This window comes from Henckelia pumila, chromosome 4 (assembly GCF_033568475.1).
Source record: "Henckelia pumila isolate YLH828 chromosome 4, ASM3356847v2, whole genome shotgun sequence".
NCBI lineage: Eukaryota > Viridiplantae > Streptophyta > Magnoliopsida > Lamiales > Gesneriaceae > Henckelia > Henckelia pumila.
Genome location: NC_133123.1, coordinates 226,530,599 through 226,550,819, shown reverse-complemented (window position 1 = coordinate 226,550,819; position 20,221 = coordinate 226,530,599). Strand labels below are relative to the sequence as shown.

The window sequence follows — 20,221 nt, the reverse complement described above, 5'->3', positions numbered from 1 at the left end:
TAATCAAAACAATTTTCGATCCGACCAAAAAATAAAATTTCAAAAATTTAAAATTCTTTAAAAAAATCAATTTTTAATTTTCCGAGCTGCCCGGGACGTTCCCGGGCAACCCCACCCCCACGTGGGGCAGGGCAGCCCCACGTGGGGCCTGGGCAGCCCGTCGCTTCCCTTGGGCAGCGGCGATCGCTGCCTGGGCAGTGATGGGATCGCTGCCCTTGGGAAGCGCCCAGCGTTGCCCGTGTTGCCCACAAAATTTAATTTTAAAAAATTTTGTTTTGTTTTCCAAAAACCGAGGCCAAAATTTTGTACAATCGATAAATTTTAATCGTTTGATCTGAAAAACCTGTCTCTGACGCCACTGTTGGAACATGTTTTCAGATCAGTCAGATCTGATACCCGGAGCAACGGAAGTTTAAAAATTTTATTTTCTGATCTGGAACGATTTCAGATCATGGGCATCAAATCCTTAAGATTAAAATAAACAAGTAAAATAATAATAACAATTATAATTTTACCTCTTCAAGCTATGGCTTGAACTATGGACTCCAACAGATTAAATCTGCTCTTGTTGTAAATCCAAGGAACCGATGACTCGCTCGATCAACTCCTGAATTAGGTCCACGAATAGAAAACTGAAACCCTCTGATTGATTGCACTAAAAATCAATCAGATGTTTATCGAAGAGATTTACATATTTGATTTGTCAATTCAGAATGTAATTTTTGAAAAATCACAGACTGAATTCTCTCACAAAAGGGAGACAGAGTTCGAAAATTCTCCTTAGAATTAATCTAGGATTTTCGAAAACTGTAGATGTATATCTTGTTCGAAAATCCCATCAACTCCTATATATAATTTCTGTACTGGACTAACTTATATGTCTAATAGGACACTAACACCTTAGGGCCCATTAGTCATAACTTAAGCCCAATAAGCCAAGCCTGTTATTATAGAAATTAATATAAAATTCATCATGACTCCGATTGATAAACTGATTTCACCAATGTGCACAGAAACCATTTTTGCACCTTTTAAAGTCAAGATAATTTTTTCTGAATCTGAATTCAGTGATTTCCAAAAATGCCCATCCCTATGTCATTTTAGGAAACCTTACTCCCTTTGTTTTATTATAAGAAGTCCAACTTCTCTTTCGCCAAATTTAACTCTTTAAATTCAACTATCTCAACGGGGATTAGAAATCTATTACTTGTGTAACCCTCAATGGTTCAGGGATACAGCTAGTCGTGGGCTCACAACTCCTTGTGACTCGGAACAACAATTTTCAACTTACCCATCGAATCATGGTAAGAGAGCCTAGCAACATCGCCCCATGATTCCCTAGGTATCACTGATAGTGCCTGCAAGAACCAGTAGGTTTTGGTTAGCGTACAGTACGGTCCCTTCATCCATATATCCCGATCGAATCAACAACCATTGGTACATCGAGAGTCGTTCGAGATTCGATAACTACGCAATACATCTTGAAGATCAAATAGTGACATCGCATGTGTTACTAGGAAACCAAGTAACCTAAAGCACATCATGTACTCTGGCCAAAGATTTGTCACACTAATATCTCCTCAGATCGCATAGGATATCCACACTCGCAAGCGTGTGGTGAATCCTTGACAACAAAACATTGACTCCTATATGTGTCGTAACTATACCCAATCTCGACACCTGATGACCCTCATAGAGTCGATAAACGAGTCAAAGTACAGTACTAGCATATAGAGTCTCCATGATGTTTTAAGTAGAAAGGACTAATGGTGTACAACCAAAACCGCGGACTTATCCACTCAATTAATGATAACCACTTGGAAAGTCCGAATATGATAGTTCGATCATTCATCATATGAATATCCATTTGCATGCTTCGAACATCTCTATGTTTTATACCAATGAAACGTGGTACTAGGCATCGCAAATGCTAGTCTCAATCTCGAGCAATCCTTATCCTTATTAGCGGACGGCTCAATTGACTAGGAACTATTTAGAATATACAGCGATTATAAGATGTGTTTCATGATAGTCATTCAATTCTACTATCACATCTTACATGCACTCTAGTATATTCAAGGTCTTTATCTAAACATTGTATTGTACGTCACAACATAATAATATGATAAAAGATAAAGTAAATTCTAATATAAAAGTGTAAATTATATTAAAAAAATATTGTTTACACATAGTGTCACAAAATCCCTTAGCCACAAGTTGGCTAACCGGGCACCCACTCTTTCATCTTTGTGTTGTCAAATTTGTTGATGGCAACTATGAGCTTGTTCCCCTTGTTTTGATCATTCCCCTCACACAATTGAGTAAGCTATTCCCATATCTCATTTGCAGTTGAGCATGTTTTGTACTTGCTAAACATGTTCTTGTCCAACATCTTATAGAGAATGTCTTTGGCAACGTTATCAAGATTTGCTTTCTTTTTATCTTCTATGGTCCATTTATGTGTTTTTCGACCATTTGAGGCCCACCACTAGAAATTGAATTAAAATTGAGATAGTTCTAACGCTATTGCTACAACAAGGGCTTATCAATTTGAGAAATAAAACAAGTAGGGGAGGGCAGTTGTGCACATTTCCAATTAATCCTATAAGTATTTTGTTCTCTTATGCATGTTAGCACAATCTCACCTTTACTTGATTTAATAGTGCAAGCCTGCTCGTGAAATTCGATAGTGTAACCGTTATCACATAGTTGAATAATACTGATCAGGTTATATCACAGATTGTCAACAAGCAACACATCATTAATAATGATATTACCATGAATAATCTTATCCTTACCCTTGAGCATCCACTATCCAAGTACCAAGTGGTTTTCTCGACCGCTTTCGACTTATCAACCGGTTGGAATTTTAGTACCTGTTACAAATAAATGAAAATTTTTGTACCCATATCTAATTGGGTCTGAATTGGTTTGGGACCCATACATGAATTACCCTAACGGGCCTACCCGTGTGTGTGTCCAGAAACTGAGATGGACGAGGGGATTTATGTGTGTTCGTGTGTGCTCAAGATCTTACCATGTGTTGTTTGAGCCTTTGATCTTTGTTGTTTAATCTGTCTCATTTTTTAAAAGGCCTTCAATTAAAGTGTTGTCTTTGCTACACCTGTTGAGCTCTTTTCTTAGATTGACGAAGATCATTCCTAGACCGGTTGAAGTTAGATTAGTTTCTATTTCTTTTCAAATTTGGTCTAGAACTGAGCCAAGTCTTTCCTTGCTTAGAGTCCTGAGAGTCCACGTATCCAAGTCCTCTATGCTTAGACCTGTTCTCATAAAATAATCTTTGATTTACATTGATCTCTGGCTTGTCATGTTCATATATCGTACTGGATCTGACACTTATAATGTTAAGATTTCCTTTGCCCAGATCCGATTGATGATCACTTGTCTCATTTAGAATGAAATTATGTAACCTAAATCCTAAGCCAGTCTTATTACCTGCTTGCTTCTGGTTCTCATGCGTCTTATTTAGAGACAAAGAAGACGGATTCCAAGTATTGATTATTTTCACCTTAAGACTTTCAAGTTCCTTTTACTACAAGCAGCAAGATTCATTTTACTTATCTTTTAGGCTTAATTTTTCTGCCTTTACTTCCTCAAATGATTTAGAGAGCTTCTGGTACTCTTTTCCCATTTCGTGAAGTGCAGTGACTAAATCATCTCGAGTGAATTAAGTAGAGCCAAAATCAAATACCTCATTGTCTTTTTCTTCTAGTTTTGAGTTGGCTATGAAACACTGCACCTTTTCATCATCACTTTCTTCTAATGAGCTTGCTGAACTGGAGGGATCTGAGTCTCAATTTGCCCATTGGCTTTTTCTGTTTTCTACAACTAGTAATTTCTTAGCTCTTCTTCTCTTGAAGGAAATCCGATCATATTTTCCTCGTTTCTTCTCTATTGGTCTCCTTTACTCATCATTTCTTAGTTTGGTACAATATGCAATTTAATGGCCTTGCATGCCACAGTTAAAACATGATGGACCATCATCTGTGTGGTCCTTTTTTTGATATGTCTTTGTAGATTTTAATTGATTCTTGTGCATAAATTTACCAAATTTCTTGACGAAAAGAGACATGACATCATTGTTAATTAGTTCTACAGTCTTCTTGTTTGAGGCCTCCTCGATCGGTGGACATGCAACGACCGTGGTCAATGTTTTGGTTGGGTGGGAAGTTGTGGGGTCCTCTTCTATTGTTTTAACAAGTTTTAATTCATAGACTTTAAGGTCAGCGAAGAATTCATGAAGCTCAATCTTGCTCAGATCTTTAGATTCTCGCATAGCTACAGTTTTGACGTCCCACTCTTTGGGCAGATCATGAATTATCTTCAAAGAAATTTCTCGGTTAGAGTATGATTTTCTCAAAGTAATAAGTTCACAAACAATACTATTAATCCGTTCGTCAAATTCTGCCATGGTTTCCCCTAGATTCATTTTCACGTTGTCAAATTTCTGGATGGAAACTGTGAGCTTGTTCTCCTTGGTTTGATCATTCCCCTCACACAGTTTAGTTAGCCTTTTGCAGATCTCATTTGCGGTGGAGCATGTTTTGATATTGCTAAACATGTTCTTGTCCAGCATCATATAGCGAATCATGTCTTTGGCAACATTATCCAGATTTGCTTTCTTTTTATCCTCTTTGGTCCATTCAGATCTGTGCTTTTGACCAATTGAGGCTCACCATTGGAAATTGACTTAAAATTGAGATAGTTCAAACGCTTGTACCACAACCAGTGCTTATCAATTTGAGATATAAACAAGTAAGGTAGGGCAGTTGTGCACATTTCCAATTAATCCTATTAGTATTTTGTTCTCTTATGCATGTTAACAAAATCTCACCTTTACTTGATTTAATAGTGCAAGCATGCTCGTGAAATTTGACATTGTAATTGTTATCACATAGTCGACTAATACTGATCAGGTTATAGAGCAGATTGTCAACAAGAAACACATCACTAATAATTATATTACCATTAGTAATCTTACCTTTACCCATGGTCTTACCCAATTAGAATTGTATCCAAAGTGATTTTTGGTCCTTTGTAATGCACAATCTCAGTTATAAGCTCTTTATTTCCCGTCATGTGCCTTGACCATTGATAAGTGCATTTTGTGTGCATTATTTTATGTCTATTTGGCATGCATTCATATGGTTTCTTGTGTATTTTTATATGTTTTATTTGTAATTAATCTCATGCATGAGCATTTCACTCTCCGGGTTAATTTTGTAGGAAATGGGTTTTTGAAGAATGAATTACAGAGCAGCCTTGGTAAAAAATTCAAATTTAATTTTACGAAGCTCCAAATCAAATCTCCACCATCCAGATTGTAGTTTAAGATCTTTTAAAGCTACTGTCAAAATTTCAGCTCAATCCGACGGCTAGAAATCAAGTTATGAATTTTACAAAATTATTGCGCGCTGGAAAAAATAGTGGGCGCGCGGGCTGCTATTTATTACCGCGCGGGCGCATGCCTGTTTGAGAAAAAAGTTCAGAACAGAAGCCCCAGCGCGCGAGCTGCACTTTTCTACCGCTCGGGCGCCCGTGTGTAAGTTGAAAAAAAGATATTTCTGGGTGTTTTACATGAAAAAAACTCTTGGGCACTATAAATAGATAAAAATCTGACGTTTTAAGGGTTCCACACATCAGAAACGTAGGAAAAAGGCGGCCATCCAAGGAGAATAACGAAAAGAGGGAGAAGAACGTGAAGAACTCAAGAACCACAAACTAGTTTTCTCTTTTCCTTTTCTTTTATTTGTTGGGATTTAGGGGATCCTACCCCCAAAACTTATGTTTTGATTTCTTCTTGAAGATTGAAATTAGTTTTTAAGGATTCTTGATTATATTATTGTGTTTATTGCAATTTTGGAGATTGATCAACTTCTTATTGATTTTATGTGTTATAATTGATACCGAGAGGAGATTTTATGACATGATAGGGTAATATAATCCATGGATCTACAACTTACATAGAGATATGAGGTTGGATACATGTTGATAGTCATAGTCCACCAGGGTGAAAGCTAGAGGATTCCAAAAATCGTTAATGCAATTGCAATTGTTAAATAACACAAGGAGACTTGGTTATTACAATTCGTTAATTAGATTAATATAGCTCGAGAGAGTATATTGATAGATTAGGGAATTCCGTCAAAAGCATGACTTGAGATTTAAAATTCAATCATTAGAGGAGAAAAGGGGTAGGTGAACCGAGATCCTAACAATCGTTTATTTATTTTCTGAACTTAATTTATTGTTTTGCTTTTAATTTATCTTTTTATTTTAGTTTATTAATTTATTCTCTCTCTCGTTTTAATTAATTAAAGAATCATACTTGAGGTAATCTTGTCATAAATCAATCTCTGTGGGACGATACTCGTACTTTGTACACTATATTATTACTTGACTCGTGCACTTGCGATTTATTCGAGCTTAATTGATAGATATATTTACGTTGATTTTTCGTGGTAGTATTTGCTCGATCAACCATCCACTGTCCAAGTACCAATTTTTTCTCTCGACGACTTTGGACTTACCAACCGGTTGGACTTTTAGCACCTGTTACAAATAAATGAAAATTTTGGTACCCATATTTAATTGGGTTCGAATTGGTTTAGCCTTTCAGGACCCATACCTGAATTACCTTAATGGGCCTACCCATGTGTGTGTCCAGAAACTTAGATGGTCGAGGGGTTTTATGTGTGTTTGTGTGTTCTCAAGATCCTACCATGTGTTTTTTGGGCCTTTGATCTTTGTTGTTCAATTTGTATCATTTTTTAACAGGCCTGCAATTAAAGTGTTGTGTTTGCTTCACCTGCTGAGCTCTTTTCTTGGATTGACCAAGCTCATTACATGACCGGTTGAAGTTATATTGGTTTCTCTTTCTTTTCTAATTTGGTCTAGGCATGAGCCAAGTCTTTCAGTGCTTAGAGTCCCGAGAGTCCACGTATCCCAGTCCTCTATACTGAGCTCTGTTCTCATAACATACTTTTTGATTTAAATTGATCTCTGGCTTTTCATGTTCATATACCGTACTGGACCTGACAAATCTTGTATTGTTAAGATTTCCTTTGCCTAGATCCGATTGATCACTTGTCTAATTTAGAATACAATCATGTGACCTAAAGCCTAAGCCAGTCTTATCATCTGCTTGCTTCTGATTCTCATGCATCTTATTTAGAGACAAAGAAAATTAATTCCAAATGTTGATTGTTTTAAGCAACTTTTGATTTTCGTTCAATGTGGCTTGGAAAATTCTTCTCATATTATCATTTTTTGTAGCCATTAGATTTATTTTCACATTAAGACTTTCAAGATCCTTTCACTACAAGCAGCTAGATTCATTTGACTTATATTTTAGGCTTAATTTTTCTGCCTTTACATCCTAAAATGATTTAGAGAGCTTCTGTTACTCTTTTGCCATTTTGTTAAGTATAGTGACTAATTCATCTCGTGTGAATTAAGAAGATCAAAAAACAAATAACTCATCGTCATTTTATTCTGGTTCTGAGTTGGCCATGATACACTGCACCTTCTCATCATCACTTTCTTCTAACGAGCTTGCTGAACTGGAGGGCTCTGAGTCTGAATCTGCCCATTGACTTTTGTTGTCTTCTGCAACTAGTACTTTCTTAGCTCTTTTTTTCTTGAAGGACCTCTTCTCATATTTTCCTCATTTCTTCTCGACTGGTTGCCTCTTCTCATCATTTCTTGGTTTTGTACAGTCTGCAATTAAATGGTCTTTCTTGGCAAAGTTAAAACATGAAGCACCATCATCTGTGTGGTATTTTTTATGATAAAGCTATGTAAATTTTTATTGATTCTTGCGCATAAATTTATCGAATTTCTTGACGAAAAGAGACATAACCTCATTGTTAATTTGTTCCATAGTCTTCTTGTTTGAGGCCTCCTCGACCGGTGGACATGCAACAATCGTGGTCAATGTTTTGGTTGGGTGGGAATTTGTGGGGTCCTCTTCTGTTGTTTTACCAAGTTCGAATTCATAGGCTTTAAGGTCAGCAAAGAAGTCATGAAGCTCAATCTTGCTCAGATATTTGGATTCTCGCATAGCTACAGTTTTGACGTCCTACTCTCTGGGAAGATCATGCATTAAATTTAAAGAAATTTCTTGGTTAGAGTATGGTTTTCTCAAAGTAATAAGTTCACAAACAATACTACTAAACAGTTCGTCAAATTCAGCCATGGTTTCCCCTGGATTCATTTTCCCGTTGTCAAATTTCTGGATGGAAACTATGAGCTTGTTCTCCTTGGTTTGATCATTCCCCTCACACAGTTGAGTATGCTTTTCCCAGATCTCATGTGTGGTGGAGCATGTTTTGATATTTGTAAACATGTTTTAGTGCAGCATCTTATAGAGAATGTCTTTGGCAACGTTATCCAGATCGCTTTCTTTTTATCCTCTACGGTCTATTCAGATATGTGCTTTTTGACCACAAACAGCAAACTCAAAGTATTCTACAAGAACAGACCCGCTCGTAGATAATATAATATAGGTACATATTTCAAAAATTAAAACAAATTAAAAACCTTTTAAGAAAAATTAAATTAATCTATTACCTATCTAAAAGTGTGAATAAAAAGGTAAAGTTTTACAATTGTGAATCTACAACTTTCACTTTTATTCTACATAAATTTATGTAAAAATAAATACATATAAGGATATAAATATAAAATTTAAATATTGGCTATGACATAAAAGTAATATATTATATTACTTATCTATATCAATTATAGAATTGTGAACCAATGTCAAAGTTTTTTATTGTGTATTTTCAAATTTGTCCTTTGTTAGTACACACTAGATAAATTCTATGAGAATACTTTTAGTGAACATATTTTTTTCACAATGTGTGCATATTATATAAGATTTCAGTTTCCAAAAAGATTGAAATACCAAAATACTTTAGTTTTTATTTCTTGTAAATAAAGTGAACATATTTTTTTCACAAAAATTTTAATTAAATTAAATACTTATCCAGTTTTTTAAAAGATTGTAACACCAAAATACTTTATTTTTTATTTGTTTGTAGATGAAATGACATATTTTTCAACTTAAAATATTGTGTATTTTAATTTGCGTAAGGACCTATTAAACTAAATAATTATATCATGAGTTCATAAATATAACAAAATATCAAATTTTTAAACGTTATTAATATATATATATATATATATATATATATATATATATATATATAAATTATACATCGGTGTTAAAATAAATCAATTCATGTAGAGTCAAGTTTTAATCCAAAATAATAAATAAAGAACAAACCAATACACATATCTCATATATGTAAAAGTAAAATTTTAAAAAATTAACTATTTTTCCTATTCAAAAAATCTAAAAACTCTAAAAATTATTTTTTGAGATGATGTTACAATTAACGAAGGAATATTTTTACAAGAGTTGGAGATGAATATCTTCAATTGTTTTTAGCAAAACTATAAGATTGATATTAATTAAATATTATTGAGATCTGTAAATATATCTATATTAATCAATCTACTACGGGTTAGTTAATAAATAAAAAAAAGTCTAGAAAAATTTATGGATGATACGTCTCACATTAAATTAAAGATCCTGTAGAAATTACATTTATGCAAATTTTAAATCAGATGAATAAATAAAGAAAAATATGCAACAAAACGGTTGAGATAAAATATGGAATGTTAACATTTGTAATTAAAGACATTCAAAATTCAATCAAAAATTTCAGCAATGAGAGCAATGTAAGCAAAAAAAGATCGGTAGATTTCGGAAACGAGAAATCAAAAAGGAAAGAGAATGTCCAACAAATACATTGATTGTTAACGATACTGACATACAAGTAATGGAAGACGATAAGATATCAGAATGCAGATGAGAATGATGAAATTATTGTTATTCTTTGCAAGTAAATATTTTTGGCATAAAAAAGAGACCGTCTGATTAAATAATAATAACGATCGAAAAATGCAAATGATTGATGAAGATAGTATCACAAGAATTGTTATTAAAAATGTTAATATTGATTCTTTCATGGAGAATAAAAAACACATGATATGAAAAATCGTTAAAGAGAGAAAAATCTCAAATATAAAATAAAAAAATATTTGACGCAATAATTTAAATTAAGGCTTAAAATGCATTATATATACCAATTTTTTTCCCATAAATCAATAGTGATCAACATATATCATAGAAAATTACAAAATTATATTTAATATAATTTGATTAATATATCTCACTTATTAACAAATAAAAAATAAATCATACATACATGAGGTAGAAAATAAAACGAATTCATGGTACGAAGCATGTCATAATTTCTCAAGATTAATAAAAAGATAGAAAACTCGACCGAGCTGTAATAATTACATAAATTTCAATATCAATATTGTGTTAATGTAAAACTACAATAAACGTAACACTTATATTTATAAGCTTACATTAATTGTTGATAATGCTTATTATAAACTGTTAATGTAGATGTAAAATAATCATGACCATAAATAATACAAATATTGAAATTGCAAATGTTACATTGTTCGAAAATATTACAAATATTTTTATTAGTTGCAATGTCGAAAATTATATTGATTACATAAGTTTTTTTTTTCAAAAAGTATATATTATTACCATGAAAATCATTTATTACCTGCGTGTTAATATATTCTCATCTTAATTAATTTATTTAACAACGTTTATCGACAATAAAAGATCTTCTCACGTGCATCGCATGTGACTTTTACTAGTAAAATAAAAATCCCTAATTAATATTAATTAACAATATATATTCTTCTTGTATAATCACATTATAAATTAATATTATAATAATAACTTGTCTATTGTATTCATCCATTATTATTTTTGCTTTCAGTTTTACTTTTATTTTATTGGAACTGTGTTTAACAAGTAAGAATCGGAGAAACAGTTCGACCCTTTTCCGGGAAATAATTCATCTTACTTTTATAGGCACTACCACAATGATGTATTTAAAGGCGGAAATATATCAATATTCTCTTCTCTGGTGTGATCTGCTTCGTATGTTGAGTTCGGAAATGGAATATCTGTATATCGAAGAAATAAGGTTCAGTTCAACCTACGTTTATTAACACTTATGATTTGTCATGTCAGCACTATAATATTAATTACGCATATGTGTTTAGATGTAAGCTCCCGGATGGATAATTCGGTCCTACCCATGGGGTATTACCCCATGGGTGATGTGGACTTTTGTGATTGGTGCAAATTATGTGGGCCCCACATAATTATGTGGGACCCACATGATTTGCACCAATCACATACTTCCACCTACCTCATGGGGTGTAGGATCGAACTAACCCGGATGGATATATGATTTAAATATTACCCAAAGGTAGGATCTCATGAATAAATAAGGAAAGAGGAGTAGACATATATTTGAACCATTGGAGTTCGGGTAAACAAAATCAAGGCAATAAAAAAAACACAATTAATCAAAATTTATACTTCTAATTTGCTACCCAATTTTCAGAATTTAAACGACAAGAATACAAAACGATTTCTCCATTAATATTTTGACGAACGATATATAATTCCCACGTATATGCTGAGTCGAAGGTTTGGGTAAACAAAATCAAGGCTAAAAAAAAAAAGAAGCACAAAACCATACCTGGAAAAGTTCAAATGAATTATTATGCATAATAATTCAAAGTTGGAAAATACACCAAATGAACATCTCTCTCTCGATCATGAGCTATATAATCTTGTAAGAATAGGCTCCCAATTACTTTCCAACTCATTTCTTTTATTCTCAATCACATGTAGTTCTGCATCTTTGTGCTCATCCAGCCACTCCATAGCAGATTCGATCTCACATTCGATATTTTTGGCATCGGTAATTCGTAACTTTGAAGTGAGTTCTCTTGTCACAGCTCTAGCGTTGTAAACATAATCTTCCAAAGAATTCTTTGCCTCAAATTTCTTTTTATGCTCCTCATCCTCTAACTTCAACCTCTTGGCTTCTTCTAACATTCTCAAAATCTCATTTTCTGACAACATGCCTTTAACATTGCTGATAGTGATTCCATTTGCATTGCCGGTTGCTTTATCTTCAGCGGTCACATTTAAGATTCCGTTAACGTCGATATCAAAGCACACCTTTAATTTAGGGACGCGCCTTGGAGCGGGAGAAATGCCGGACAAAACAAACTCACCCAACAAAATGTTGTCTCTGGCTCTAGGTCTTTCACCCTCGTACACTGGGAACAACACACTAGTTTGGTCATCATAACAAGTGGTCCACTTTTCTTCCTTCCTCGTAGGAATTGTGGTGTTCCTAGGGACTACTACACCCATCTCATCTTCTCTAATCTCCACACCGAGAGAGAGGGGTGACATCCCACAACACCAGATCTTGAATCCGGACCGTACCTTGGCCACTCAAAATTGCCGCTTGAACTGCTGCACCATAGGCTACGGCTTCATCGGGGTTAATGCTTTTGCATAGCTCCTTACCATCAAAGAAATCTTGGAGCAGTTGTTGTACTTTTGGAATTCTAGAGGATCCACCAACAAGCACCACGTCGTGGATGTTTTTCCTGTCCATCTCCGCATCCTTCAAACACTTCTCAACATGGCTAATGCATTCTTCAAACAAGTCCATGTTTAGCTCCTCAAATTTGGCACGTGTAATTTTAGAGTTAAAATCGATTCCATCGTACAAACAGTCAATCCCAATAGTTGTATGCACCATAGAAGACAAATTCCTCTTTGCCCTCTCACAGGCCGTCTTCAGCCTTCTCATTGCCCGGGGGTTGTTGCTTACGTCTTCTTTGTGCTTCCTCTTGAACTCTTGAACAAAATGGTTCAACATTCTGTTGTCAAAATCCTCTCCTCCAAGGTGAGTGTTGCCAGCAGTTGACTTAACCGTAAAGGTGCTCTTCAGCATCGTGAGAAGAGAAACGTCAAAAGTGCCACCACCAAGGTCGAAAATAAGCACGTTCTTTTCACCAGAGCTACTAGACATTTTGTCAAGACCGTAGGCAATGGCGGCAGCAGTTGGTTCAACAAGGATACGCAAGACGTCGAGCCCAGAAATGATTCCAGCATCTCTGGTCGCCCGCCTCTGGGAATCATTGAAGTAAGCAGGGACGGTTATGACCGCATTTTTCACCGTAGATCCAAGAAAAGCTTCTGCAATCTCCTTCATCTTGGTGAGTACCATTGAAGAAATTTCTTCTGCAACAAATTGCTTCCGTTCACCTTTGTAGGTGACAACAATCATTGGCTTATCATTTTCACCACAAATAACCTTGAATGGCCAAAGCAGCACATCTTCCTGGACCAGTGGGTCGCTGAATCTCCTGCCGATCAATCTTTTGGCATCTACAAAGTAAGTCATGCATATTCACATATACTTTCAGATAATAAGACTGTCTTCCAAATACATGCATCAGATGACTACAGTTTTTGTTAGTTAATAAATTCTACGTTTTGCAAATTGTACAATATCATGACATAGAAATATTGGATAGTAACATTATTCAAGCATATCGTTAGATTATGATAATTTATAAACAAGAAAATGCCGAGACTCATAGTGGAGCAGCGAAAGCTCCAAGACTCCGATCCAAATTATAGTTAGTGTTACATATTTCATATCAAAAGCTTTGCAAAATCACATCAGCTCATAGTGAATGCAACACCAGAGTAGTTTTTTTCTACAGAAAAACGGAAGAACTTGGACTACCAATTTAATTAACGCATATATACTTTAGCATAAGCAGATAATTGAGTTTAGATTGCTTCCAAGAAGCACTTTTCACCTTTTCTTAAACAAAATTTTGAATATTTCACAAATATTCAAAAGCAACTCCAAATACTATATACCATAATGTCTCACCAAAAACAGTGTTAGTGGAATTCATGGCAACTACGTTCTTGGCAGCATCGCCGATGAGACGTTCTGTTTCATTGAAAGCAACAAAGGAAGGTGTAATGCGGTTTCCCTGATCATTGGGTATGATCTCAACACGATCCCGTTGCCATGCAGCCACACATGAATAAGTGGTTCCCAAATCGATTCCAATAGCTGGTCTTTCACCTTTTTCAGCCATTTTCTAATTATACTATGAGGACATTAAGATTTAAGAGTGGCAAGTTTAACCATTTATAAAGAAGATGAACTCAAAGTTTATTCGGATACTTTTAAAAGTTTTTTTCTTTTTTAATTACCACTAGATATAGTCATAGGGCCTCACAAAAGATTTTATGTAAAATCAAGTCTTATTTTAGTTTTATAATTATCTAGTATGTTGATAGGGAAAATTGCGAAGTCTAGGTCTTATTTAAATTTTATAATACTCTTGTATATATATATATATATATGTTGATAGGTAAAATTACTCTAAATCGACATGTTTTAGATTTTAATCCTCTAATTTCAAAATTCATTTTTCATCCAGTAATTTTGATATTCTTGCTTTTTGGTAGCGACGGAAACATGAAAATCGCCGCTAATATTTAGCAACCAATTTTCAACCCATCGCAAAATACCGTGTTTTCTTTTTTAAGTATTTTTATTTTTTGTGATGCCAAGATTACGAGAAAAAAGTGGTGCAAATGGTTTATAAACAATTTTGTGCTCTCGTATGTTGATAGAGACTTTCACGTTGACTTGAATTAAAGTAATGCATCGATGCATAAACAAATTTTGATTAAATAATCTGTTTAATAATTTTACTTCAATGTAGAACTGGCATTTTCAAAATATGACTTAAATGTAACCAACAAGTACGCAAATAAAAAGTGAGGATTTTTTTTAAAGAAAAATAGATATATTGAACCAAGTCACGAAGAATTATCATAAACTATAGAAGACAAAGGAATCATTCCACCTTCTAGACCAGACAAAGAACCATATTTTCTAGTTAACGCTTGAGCGGCATGATTCGTTGATCTACGAATAAAAACAAAAGAAGAGATAGATTAAATATCCAAAGCAAGAATTTTGCAATCTTCAATAATAAGACCGATCGTAGAGTTTAAAGCTTCAACAATCGAAAGAGTATCAGATTCAACGATGATTGATAAGAAATGCAGATGTTTTATCCAGCTCAAAGCTTCCCTAATACCCAACGTTTATGCGATCGAAGGATTGGTAATACCAGGCAGGCTACCAAGAATCGCTACAACAACAAAGCCAAGGTTGTTTTTGATGATACATCCATAACCTGCTTTTCCATCACTTGTAAAAAGAGCTACATCAACGTTGCATTTCAGTTGAGTTTCCATGGGAGTCTTCCAACAAGAAAGATGTTGTTGTATGTTAGGATCGATTTGGACTGCTCTTGTGCAACTTCCATAGCAGTTCACTTGAAAAACTTCTTATATGAGAGCAGTTGTTGTTCGCAACTAACTCTATTCTTTCTCTCGTGTCGATGTTAATCGGCCAACAAATATTTGTGCGGAAATAGACCAAATAACATATTGAACAATGATAAGAATAACTTGAAAGAAATATAAATAACAAAAAGATGTTTATGGATGTTCGGAGACAAAACTCCTACGTCACCCCTTTTTCCATGAGGGAATGATTCACTAGAAGACTTTGGCTATACAACGTCTTGTATACAACTCACTCCAATCGTAGGACTTAGTCTTGTCTAGATCGAAACTCCTAGAACACAACCAAATTAAGATGCCTCGTACTAATACTCAAATTACAGTGATGAATGAATCCTTAGATTCTGACAGTAAATCAACTCCTCTTAAACAAATAGGCAATTGAGAGTTGATTTTGGCCCTTGATGATCCTCAGAGATCAGTTGTATGGCATGTGTATGTGGGCACATTGAGCAGATTAGATGAGTCTTTTATGAGTGCTCAAGCAGCTTGTATTTGTGTGTATCTTGCTGTTGTATATGTTTTTCCTTTTGTTTATGTCTACTCTCTCTCCGCTCTATGTGTTCTTCATACATTTATATATGCAATCTTTGCAACGTTCATCTTCGTTATAAATGCATGTCTCTTTTTCCTCTAGATCTTCAATAATTCTTTATGAGGACATTAATGATGTTGCTAGCTTCTTTAATAAAAATATCTGGATCTTGCAACGATCTTTATATTTAAAATATGTTTTGAATAATTCGTTTCCTCAGCAGTCTTGATACTTGGACTGGATACGTGAACAAGCTTAATTCAACTGGTCTTGAACTGTGTCAATATGATGTTTGACTGGACTATTTAGTCCTGGATTGCTTGCATATCGATTGGAATGCTTGTATACCTATTGGACTGCTTGCATCTAGACTGGATTTCTTGGACTTAAGATATTCCGCCATCTCAACTGCTTCAAAATATTTCTTCATGTTTTGTCAAATACCAAAATTTATCCCAAAAATTTCCTTGTTTTTGTTTTTTGGCTAAACTATGCAGTTAATTATGCCTTGGAAATATATTTTATGAATATCAGAAGGTTTTCTCAAATTTTCAAGCATTTACCCCTTAATGTGATAAGCAATGACTTCAACTATATTTCTTGAGAATCCTCTTTCATTTCTTGTTTTTCAAAATTTTATTATGTCTCCTCGATATTTGCAATTACATTGAAAAATATCAATTTAAGTCTTCACATACTCTAAATCAGTCTATAAATAGAAAAGGTTTGCACAACTCTAATTAACATTAGCAAGTTCATAAAATAGCAAATTTATCATGGATGATATCATCAAAGAATGTGAAGCAGTTATTGCTGAGAAAATTTTGTTTCTTAGGGCAAAATTAAGAATGCTACAGGTTCACCGAGTCACGTCTTATTCTTCGGCTACAGCAGGAAGGCTAACCAGAATTGAAGCAAAATTCAAGTTGCGGCTTGAAATTTCTAGATTTGAAGATATCTTTATATCAAAGAATGTTTTCTCCTGACGCATATGAAAGAGCTTCAAACTCTAGAAAAATTTTCCTTCTCTCCTGATTTTCAAGATACATCCACAGGTGAACTGGCCACCATAATATATTTTTGGAAAATCGCCATGGAGTTGAAAATATATATTTTAAAGAATGATCTTTAAATAATAAAAAAAAATTATTTCCTTATCTTTCTATTAATTTCTTAAATGCAAGTTATAATATTTTCAACTGTTTCTCTTGGAATTCTCTTTTCAATAATTGCAATTCTCGCTTTCACCCTCTGCTCTAGCCCAATTTGGCCTCTACTCTGGGTGGCCCAGGCCCATAATCACGGTCTTCTCCCCACTTGGCTAGGGGAGTTTTTGCCCTCCCCAGGGATCGAACTTGCACCACCAGGCTTAAGTACAAATCCTTTCTATCCCTGGTACCACTTGAGAGACTTTAGTTGCTTTTATGCTTCCGCCGAATTTTCTAATTTCCTCTTTTAAGTTGATTTGCATGCTTTAAGCTTTGGTTAATTAGTGATTCAGGGTTGGATCACTACATTTATTGGTATCAGAGCATGCATTAAATTTAGGACATAGGTAAAAAGTCTCGAGGTTTGATTCTGTTGCTCTTATCAGATGGTTGGACGTGGGGATGAGAGTCACGGGAGTGTCGGTGGTCGTTGGGGTGACGACGAGGAGAAGGAGCAACGTTGGAGGCATCATCGTCCCAGGGAGTATAGACATAAATTCTACTTTCGCAAATTTGTGCAATTGACTCCTAAGCCATTAGAGGGCGACGAAAACCTGAAAGTCGCAGAGAATTGTTTGGAAAGGATGGAGAACTGCTTTGAGTTGTACCATTGCACTGAAGAGCAAAAGATGCTGGCTGTAAAATTCCTTCGACAGGGAGTGCTCGGAAGAGGTGGAGGTCTACCTCCACGCCCATCATAGCAGAGCAGGGCTCAGCTACTTTGGAGGAGTTTCGTATAGCATTCCGAGAGTTGTACTTTCCTGCGGCCCTCAGATAGGCAAAGAAAAACAAACTAATGAACTTGACGCACGGTAATATGACAATTCACGAGTACCAGCAGAAGTTCTGTGAGATGCTACCGTATTGCCCGTATGTTGCCAACAGCTCGGAGGCCAAATATGGGTAATATGACGATTTACGAGTACCAGCAAAAGTTCAAAAACCCAATTTCGAATTTATGTTCCCAAAAATCATATAAAATCCTAACTTCGTTCTTTTTTCCAAACCGACTTCGAATACACAGTCTATGCTAGCTCAAGAACAACATACTCGAAAATCATCAAATTCTGACAACCCAATAAAAATCAAAGTTCATAGATCGTAGCAAAACTTACAACAAAACGAAGCCCTCGTTGCGGTGATCATGAATCTCAACTCGGAACAAAAATCTGACGGTCAGATCGTGCGAATCAGACGGAGCAAAAAGCTTGAGAATCGATCATGGCTTTCTCGGTTCTCTAGCGTGAGGGAGAAGGAGGAGGAGAGAGGAGTAGGTGATGGAGATGAGGGGTAGATATTATATATATCAAATAATATATTAATTCCCATTGACTAGTCAAACGGCTTATTTGCAAACCGGTCCCTGAAACTCCAAATTAAATCAATTCAATCCCGGCTCAATTAATTCCCATCAATTCAATTCTAATAATTAATAAATTTCACTAATCCCAAAATAATTAATTTCAGGGCCTTACACAAGCAATCTTTGTTTTGATAATAACAAAATTTGTTATTAGGTTTCTAACATATTTAATTGAGTGTGTAGTTGGTTGATCACAAATTAGAACTGATAAGGTGTTGAAATATAGTTTCAACACAATTTAGTTTTGGCGCAACTTTTTTTTTCGAGCATATCTCATATCTCGATGATCCACCAGCCGCCAAAATCGTTGAACAGACAACTCAAATATCTACAATTCATATTCATACGAGGTGGACAAATTCAGATGCTAGCTTGGTCAAACAGCTGCCTCAACATTGAAATGGACGAATAAGACGACAACAAGCAGTTTGACTGACCAGTTCTAGTATTTTGGTTATATCTTGCAGGTCGGTTATCAAAATGGAATGCTTTAGTATGCGTTGCAAATCTAAAAACATGATCTACAAATCATCTTCACATGTAGAGGTATGAATCAAATCATAAAGAGTTGATAAACTGTATTGCAGTCTCTGGGTCAGCACTGAAATTATTCAGAGCGGAATTTCTGGAACAGTTTGGTATTTCGAGCATAACCCTCTCATATGAAATCCAAATTGAGTGATGTCTGTTGCATTGGAAAGTAAGACAAAGAGCTACAACTTTTATGTTCATCACTTTACCCAGAAATTAACTAATCATGCTCCAACTGATTCCTCAAGTACTGACTGCTTCATTCAAGACAAACTGCTCTAAAATGAGACTTGTTGAGTGAGACCAATTGAAGCAAGACTAGTTGAACGAGATCAGTTCATATAATCAATCCTAATACAATACTGAGAAGATCAAACAATTGCTCATAAATACAATATTGAGAAGATCAAATAACTACTTTCCATGAGGATTAAATTCACGGGCAACCTGCATAAAGAAGTTGAGCTGAAATGAGAATAATTGGAGCATAAGGGCGTGTAAAACAGGTTCATTAGCTTCTTGAAAGCTTTCCCTAGGTATGAAGAACAAAAACAAAATACTTGAGCTTTCACTTTCAAGTTCTTCACTCCCCAACTCACTCACACACATATGAGAGATGATTTGTAAAGATTAGTTGAGTGAGAGTCTTCACACAAAGACATTAAAGATTGTATTTGTAGTCTTGGCATAAGAGACATTAAACATTATGCGGGTTGTGATGTAGCACCCTGAAAATTTTAATACGTAAATTCGCATGCATAATTAGGAAAAATAATTATTTAAAATTTATATTTGTGTTAAATGACATTTATGTGATATTATGTGAAATATATGCATGATTTAAATTTATTTTAGAATTTAACCCGCAATTATGGTATTTTTACATTTTTAAGGAATTAATTGTTTTGATCGCGTAGACGGGACCGTGGACGGACAAGATACCAAAATTCTTAGCCAAAAATATTTTATGAGTTTTATGAGCCTTAAAATAATATTTTAAGGTATTTTGTCAAGAAAATTTTAGTATTTAATTATATACTTATTTAAGGGTTGATTTTTAGCCAAAATAAGTCATTTTATTGACTTTTATTAATTTTTAAAAATCCCTTAAGTCTTAATTTCGGGATTTGAGTTTTAGGATCAGATTATTATTATTATTAGGAGTTTTAAATAAAGTT

At 34.6% G+C, this 20,221-nt stretch overlaps 1 pseudogene; it reads right to left on the bottom strand.

Moving 5' to 3' along the window:
* Positions 1-11,680: 11,680 nt before the first annotated feature.
* On the bottom strand, positions 11,681-14,118 carry LOC140866744 (heat shock cognate 70 kDa protein-like; annotated as a pseudogene).
* Positions 14,119-20,221: the final 6,103 nt, after the last annotated feature.